Source organism: Poecilia latipinna, unplaced genomic scaffold, assembly GCF_001443285.1.
Source record: "Poecilia latipinna isolate Pla-1442-1.1 unplaced genomic scaffold, P_latipinna-1.0 Scaffold4270, whole genome shotgun sequence".
Taxonomy (NCBI): Eukaryota; Metazoa; Chordata; class Actinopteri; order Cyprinodontiformes; family Poeciliidae; genus Poecilia; species Poecilia latipinna.
This window is the reverse complement of record NW_015116886.1, coordinates 6,416-13,919: the sequence shown is the minus strand read 5'-3', so window position 1 is coordinate 13,919 and position 7,504 is coordinate 6,416. Positions and strand designations below refer to the sequence as shown.

General features: G+C 38.5%; 1 long non-coding RNA gene across 1 annotated transcript in view; it reads right to left on the bottom strand.

Moving 5' to 3' along the window:
* Positions 1-4,897, bottom strand: part of LOC106942435 (uncharacterized) — a 17,039-nt gene extending 12,142 nt beyond the window's left edge. Inside the window, exon 1 of the long non-coding RNA XR_001423631.1 lies at positions 4,543-4,897. This is a non-coding gene — a long non-coding RNA (uncharacterized LOC106942435). The remainder of the gene's footprint in view (positions 1-4,542) is intronic.
* Positions 4,898-7,504: the final 2,607 nt, after the last annotated feature.

The window sequence follows — 7,504 nt, the reverse complement described above, 5'->3', positions numbered from 1 at the left end:
AAAAGCCATCAGGCCATGACTTAAACTTCAGTATTTTTCTTTCTGGTTCAAGTCAACTCACACCTTTTTTAGTCACACACTTACTACGGCATGTATACACATCCTACACACACCAACTGTTCGGTCTGAAGCTTGATCCCTCGGTCTGTCAGGGTTTTGGTTACTTAGCAACATCCCATATACCAGTCGCCGACCAACTGTCAAAGAGTCTCTTCATATTGACATTTATTTGCAGAGGGTAAAATTCTGTCAGACTGCTGAATCGAGCATCACGTCTACAACTGAAAATGAACCATTTTCTTCTGTTCAGGGACATCTGCCATTAAACGTCCTTAAAATGAGCAGAACCGTCAGTGGCTCTAATTATGTGCATGCCTTCTCTAGGCCCCTGTGAATACAAATAGTGTGAGCCAGTGTGGGTGAAGTGACACTAGGGATTTTTTTCACAGCTGCTTTTTTGTGAAAAATAATGTGCTTTTTTAGAAAAAGTCAGCAGCCCGGAGTTGTTGGATGTCTTGGCAACGCACAGCTGCAGTTCCTTGGGAGGCAATTGTTTTCCAGATTTGATATGTGAAAGAAAACAAGAATATAATAAATAATCACTAAAGTTTCAGCATCAGTTAATACATGATTTTTATTTTGACAGGACTGAAAAAGTATGCATAAAGTTAATTCTGCGTTACAATTGTGTCGGAAATATTGGCACCACATGGCACCGACTTGGTATTTATCACAACTGAAGAAGCTAGCCTCGGTCAAAAGTCCAAGTTCGAACGTTTTGGCTCCTTACACTTTGCAATGAATCTTCACCAGATAAGGGAGCTTAACGGTAAAGACTGATAGATATGCAGTGAGAAGAACAACAGGTGGGAATTCGAACCCAGCAGCAGCAAACACTGCTAACTGCTTGGTCTTGCCATGCCACCTTCAGGTCACTGGTCAGGATTCTGGTCATCCTTTGCAAGAACTCAAGAGGTTGATCAGCTAAAGCTATTCCTCTGTCTGCATTCCCCAGAATGCTGTGCGGTTCTAGCTATCCAGAACGGCTGGATAGTAAATAGCAGTTCAGTGAAATTATCAATATTCTATCAGACTTACTACTGATATTGATCACATGATTATCGTGATAGACATTGTTATTGTTTTATTGCCCAGTCCTGTAATTTGTTAACTCAGGTTTCACAGTATATTTAACATTTTATCTAATCAGAATGTCAAAAAGGAGCAACATCACTGCAGCAAACGGCTGCATGGACTGAACTGAGTCACTTTTTTCAGTTTTTATGTCTTTGAAAGATACTCAGAGTTGCTTTTGAATCATAATAAATGGAACATTGACCAACATATTTGTACTGATGATTTTTAAAATGGCACTCCTTAAATTGTAATGTCTGTTGCTGGTTTCTTTATTGGTGAATGTATACTGTCTTTGTTACTTTATATTTTTGTGTTCTTATGATGTAAAGTGCTTTGAATTGCCTTGATGATGAAATGTGCTATACAAATAAACTTGATTGATTGATTGATTGATTGATTGATTGATTGATCAATGAAAATCAATCGATCGTTAGATTGATTGCTTGATTGAAATTTGCAGGTCATATGCCATGTCAGGAAATACAAACTACTCCCTCTCTATTTTATGATTTTAAAGAAACAATGCAACTTTTGACTCACTCAGAGCCACTGCAAACAAAATAAAATTACTTTTCAGAAAATGTCATGACTAAACTGACAAAAATTTCATATCAAAGAAACACATTTTTAGTCTGCTGTTGTGTTTTTCTTTCTTCTTTAGTGGCTTGAACATGATTTCTAAATGGATGCACAAATTATCTCCTGCCACAAATCTTTAGGTGTCTGTTTTTATGGATGCATATTTGAACATTAGAGCAATTGTCTGCCTTGTTTTTGAATTTCCCAAACTTTTGTCAAGCTAGTGTGTTTGCATGTGTCAGCGCTGGCGACAGTGTTAGCGTTGTGTGAACTGAGACACTTAGCAACATTTCTGACAGCATACGGAGCGTGGGCGTAGGACAGCGAGGGTGCAACAACCAGGGCCAGACCGGTCGCAGTGGGAGGTGGGAGTCTGTGTGTGTGCGTGCGTGTGTGCATGTGTGTGAGTTTAAGGGGGCTCGTTGGTGTGGGGGGGTGGCGTGACTGACTTCAACCCTGATCTGGCTGATTATTCAGATCTGATTAAAGTGTGAGTCAAGTAAACATTTTAGCGAATATGTTACATCTTCTTTTTGTAAATCAGAAGTAAAAACAAGTATGTATGCAGTTGAAATGTATGTTTATCTTTCTGCCGTTTTTCCATTTTTTTTCTCCCCAAACCAAAGTAAAGAAGTCTCAAAAGTACTTGCACTATTTGAAAATGTTTTCATTTTCTTACATCACATACAGCCACACAATTCAGTGCATAATTTTGAAGTGCAAGAAAAATTGTAATTTTTCACAAAAGTCTGAAAAGAGGGGTGTGCATGCCCATTTACTCCAGTATTCTTAAATAAATGTAGTCAATTGATTATTAAAGGAAGATGGCAGGTAGGAAAAAGGTTTTAACACGTCTCAACCTTTTAACATTTCATTAAGATCAGTTCAGTCTGTCTACTGAAATTTGGAAAATAAGTAAAGTAAAACATCCAAAAGTGGTCATCTGCTTAAACTGTGAGATTAGTCTTTAATCGCAAATCTGGTCTTTATGAAGGAGAGGCCATGATAAAGATATTGTTGAAAAAAAACCTAATGAAATCCTGAATGCCACAAGCCAAGTTGTTTCCATGGCAAATACGTGGGAAAATGGAGCACTGGTCCAATGAGATCAAAAGCAGTTTGTGGAGAAAAACTAACTCAAGATATTAACTTGAATATCCTGGTGGACGACCAAGAAAATAAAACTGGAGTTACAATGGAATGGTTTGGATCGGAGTATATCCATGTATTAGAAAGGATTAGTCAAAGTCTAGACCTGTTTCCCACTCAAAATCTGTGGCAAGACTTGAATATTTCTGTTCACAGATGCTGTCCATCCAATCTGACTAATTCATTGAGAAAAACGTCTTAAGTCATGGAAAGCTGACAGAGTCATACCTTGAGATATGAAAAGAAAGGTTTTTAACTCAGTTATCAATGAGCTTCTCCATGTCATACATCAACTTCTAGTTCCACCTCCTAATTATGCACTGCTTTGTGTTGATTTACCAGAGAAATTAGATTATTCTTCATGGTTATGACATGACAAAATACAAAAATGTTCAAAGATTACAAATGTTTTTCGTAGGCATCATTGATAATATGTTAAGATTAGGGCTGTTAAAATAATCACATCCACTATTTGCGTTATTTTTTTTTTTTACTTTGATAGAAATAAGTTAAATGCAACAATTATTTTAAGAGGTGCCCCCTCCGTGTTGCCGTATCTCACTTTTGTTTGCTCATTCAAACTATCAATGGATAAAAAGCAACATCTGATAAAACTTAGTCATTTTCAATGTTTCAAGCCAAAGAATGAATGTATATAATGCACTTTAGCTAAGTTACATTCTGTTTTTTTTATACTAAATTTATTTTAATACTTTTAAACAGTATGTCTGAGAAAAAAAGCAAAAGTCCCTTGTGTCATTACTTAGTTGATGCCTGGATCATCTTTAAGTGACTAATTGCTATTTTTTTTTTTTACGGATTTGCAATTAATTAGTTTTTATCAGTCCATTAACAGCTCTTATTTAAATAAGTCAAACGCTGGAGAGATTTTAAGGGTTTTTAGTTTTCTGAAGCAAACACCTGTGTTAAGTCAGGTTTTTATTTATATCTTGGATAAGAAAAAAACGTAACCTAATTTTTAAAGCACTAATAAATTAATAAGTTTGATCACTTTCTGAATGCATTATGCTTTTGTGTATGATATATGATTCTGTGTAATCCTCTAATGCTATTAATTAATTAATGTTTGAATATTGGGTGAAAAAAAAGACAACTGAGCTGTTTTCATTTTTCAGCCTGCTATTATTTCTCGTTCACCATCATTTTTAGCATTCCTTTCATTCTCTCTCACTATATTTCTTCCTCTTTTTTTCCACGACACCTTCCTCCCCCCTCCCCACAGCTCTTTGTCCCTGTGAGAGAGCCTTTAGATCTCGTTAGCGTCCAGACGCTGCACGTCGCTCTTTCACCCTGTGAAATGAGGAAGGAGGTGGTGGACGATCTCATTTCAAACCTGGTTTGACCGAATTAAGTGCTGAAGGCAGTTAAATAAAAAGCCACTCACGTGAGCATAATAACCCAAAAACCAATGAATTTCCGACAGTTTTCATGTACATTGCAATAATAATTTGAATACTGTGTTGTTTTTTTATGACAAATGTCAAAGAAGAAAACTTTCACAGACTTCTGAAGCATCGGTTTAAGTCAGTGTGTGCTTATTCCGGCTTTTTTTTTTTTTTTTTTTACCCTACAACTCAAAACCTAGTTGCCGTAGCAACAGCAGACACAGCTTAATGACCTGTACATAAAAACCACACAGATGTTATTATGACTCACCTTGCTTCTGAGTTTCAAAACGCGCCGAGAGGAGACGAAGAAGGAGCTGTAATTGGGCGAATGTGGGTCAATTGGAGCTTCTGCCAGAGGGGGGAGCCGTTTACCATAGAGGGGTAACTGCCGAACGGCTCCGTTAATGAAGAAGGCATTTTGATACTTCCTGCCTGTTGCAGTATGGAGAGAGAGAGGAAAAAAAGCAGCTGTGAGTGACAGCAGAAGTCTAATGAAGCCATTCTCACTGATGATACACTGAGGATGGAAGCTGACTGCTAAAGAATTGGGAGCGAATTGCTTGTCAAAATCTGCTAGAAGGTTCCCTGATGAGGCTTTGACAAATCCCGCAGCCCGTCTTCTACTGTCTTCCGTCCTCACTTTTCAAAATGTTTAATACAGCGTCGGTAGGAGCGCTCAAAGGCTTCCAGTCAGCAGAATAGCTCTGCATCTCATAAATAAGAGGAAGAAACAGTAATTTGGTGGATTTGTTAAAGCTGTTAAAACACCGTCTTTGACTGATAGAAATAATTTACAAATCCATAGCCAATTTTGTCCAAGCTATTCTTTCACCAATAGCTCGCATTATTGGAGAAAATGTATAGTTTCACAATATGCTATTTGATTAAAAGATGTTGAAACTAGATGTGCTGGGTTGAAAATCTAGAATAAATTAGCCAAAAAGAAATAATAATAATAATAATAATAATAATAATAATAATAATAATAATAATAATAATAATAATAAACTAATTTAAAGATCAGGGCTTCAAACAAAATTACCAGGCTTGATTCTTTCCTCCATCCAGTACTTTCACAGGTCTGAGGTCAAGAAATACGTTACAAACATCTCAGAAAAAAACAAAGCATAGTTGTACTGTCACAACCTGCCTTTAAAAAGATAAAGAAAAAAATATTGAGTGTAGACACATTTACATATTCTTTTTTGTATCCTTTTTAAGTTCCTAGACTTTATGTATTCATACTTGAAATTTGTATGCTGTGAAAGAAACTCGTGCACACAAACTTGGCCCGTAAAGCTGATTCTTTATCATGGATAAAGTCACAGTGTCAGAGCAGCTAGTAGCAATGAGCTTAAAACTTACAATCATAAGAAACGACTCACAGTTCATTACTGAAGCACTTTGAAGTCTTTTAATTCAATAAAGCACTACACAAGTACAGGTCATTTCCACACTGTACAGTATCTATATGCTGTTTTGCCAAACCCTCTCCCTACCCTTAAAGATGATTGTAAGCTAGCTGACTTGCATGCTAATAGTAGACATTAGATGGGGTAAATGGGACCCTGCAAGCTTTTTACCCTGTGGCAGTCCACTGGGGTCACAATGATCACGCCTGCACTTTTACAAGGTGTGTGGTTTCGGGAACTGATGGTCTGACAGGACAACCGCCCTCTCCCGCCCCCATTCCCACCCTCACCTCTTCCCCGCTGTCCAACTGTGACATCTGCTGCACTCCACCTGAGCGTTGTGCTAAGACCGCAAGAGGAATAAATCCACTTTTGGGTGAGAAAACCTAACATTAGTGTGACTCAACAACAGGATAGGTCCATATTCAACCCAATGCTGTGTTGGCTGTTTTAAGCATCATATTTCAAAAAAACTTATGAAATCAAAGAGGTGTGTTTGTTCAAAAAGATTCCCCTTGCATCAGAACGGTTTATAAACCTCCCGCAGTGACTCAAAGGTTTCAGAAGTTGTCTCATACAAAGCCAGCACACTGTGGTGACGACCCGCCTGTGAAGCAGTGCCCAGCTCCCTTGTACCCCTTGCTGGCATTCAGATAAAAAAATAAAACAACAACAACAAAGAAACATGTATTCAGATCAGTTCATAGCCCGGGTGAAATCAGCCCTCTGACAGGGGGAGAAAACAGATCGGATTACATACTGTTATTAATAGCCACCCTCTCCCCTTCTCTCATTATAAACTCACAGCTGACAGTGTCCCCCTCTGTCTGTGACATGCTCTGTGTGACTACTGTGTTAGGTCTGTCTGTTTTTATCGTTCCATTTTCCATCTCTTTCCCCCCTCAGGTTATAATGAACTTCACACTCTGGTCCAACGGCTGAGCAGGGACAAAGTGACACTGGGAGGCCATTATCTTCTACTTCAGTCCAACAGGGAATGTGGCTACAAAGCCTGCCAGAACATTAACAATATGAAGAACGTCATAGCTGCACTGCCATCACACTGATTGGTGCTTTTCTTTTGAGTTTGTTAATAGCCCAGTGGTTTGCAGATGCCCCTGGAAACAAGCTTATTTCTGCAATTTTGAGGGAACGTTGATGTCTCTGTTTTTGACATGTGGCTCTCAAAAGGCTTCATCCACTTTGATGTTACAAGGAATTTTGTAATACCATCCTCTTAAGAAGATGACTTTTGGACTGAGTTTCTTTCCTTCTATTGTTGCAGAAGCTTCAGTTTGTTCCTCTGTGAAATTTCCAATCGGGTCTTGTTTGTCTTCTTCCTGTCATCAGTTCCTTCTGTCTTCTGTCTTCCAAGAAATTCAACTGATCCACTAGTCTTCGTACACCCAACAGTAACACGGTCACTTCTCGTCTGAACAGCTTCAAACAGGTGTCAGTGAGGCCCCTCTAAACTTTAAATGTACCATGTGATATTTCTGACCTCCACTCACAAGTCCCCCCACTTTTACCCCTACTTTTTTTGGCAGCTCCATGTCCTGTGGACAAGGGTTGTCCCACCTAGATAGTCCCACCTCTTTGGCCAGTGATGTCAGCAAACCATGTGATATTCCTTTTATAAAGACAGTATCAATGTCAGACCTTCTCTTCTCCAGCTATTGTGGACAGGAATTGGACGTACTCTCCCATTAGGGGAAAGTAGAAACCATTTTAAGTGCTTTCTTGTCCTCCGAAACTCCCTCATCCAGAGGGCTTTGAGTTGTTTGTACTGCTAACAATCACCATGAAGTGGACATGGGT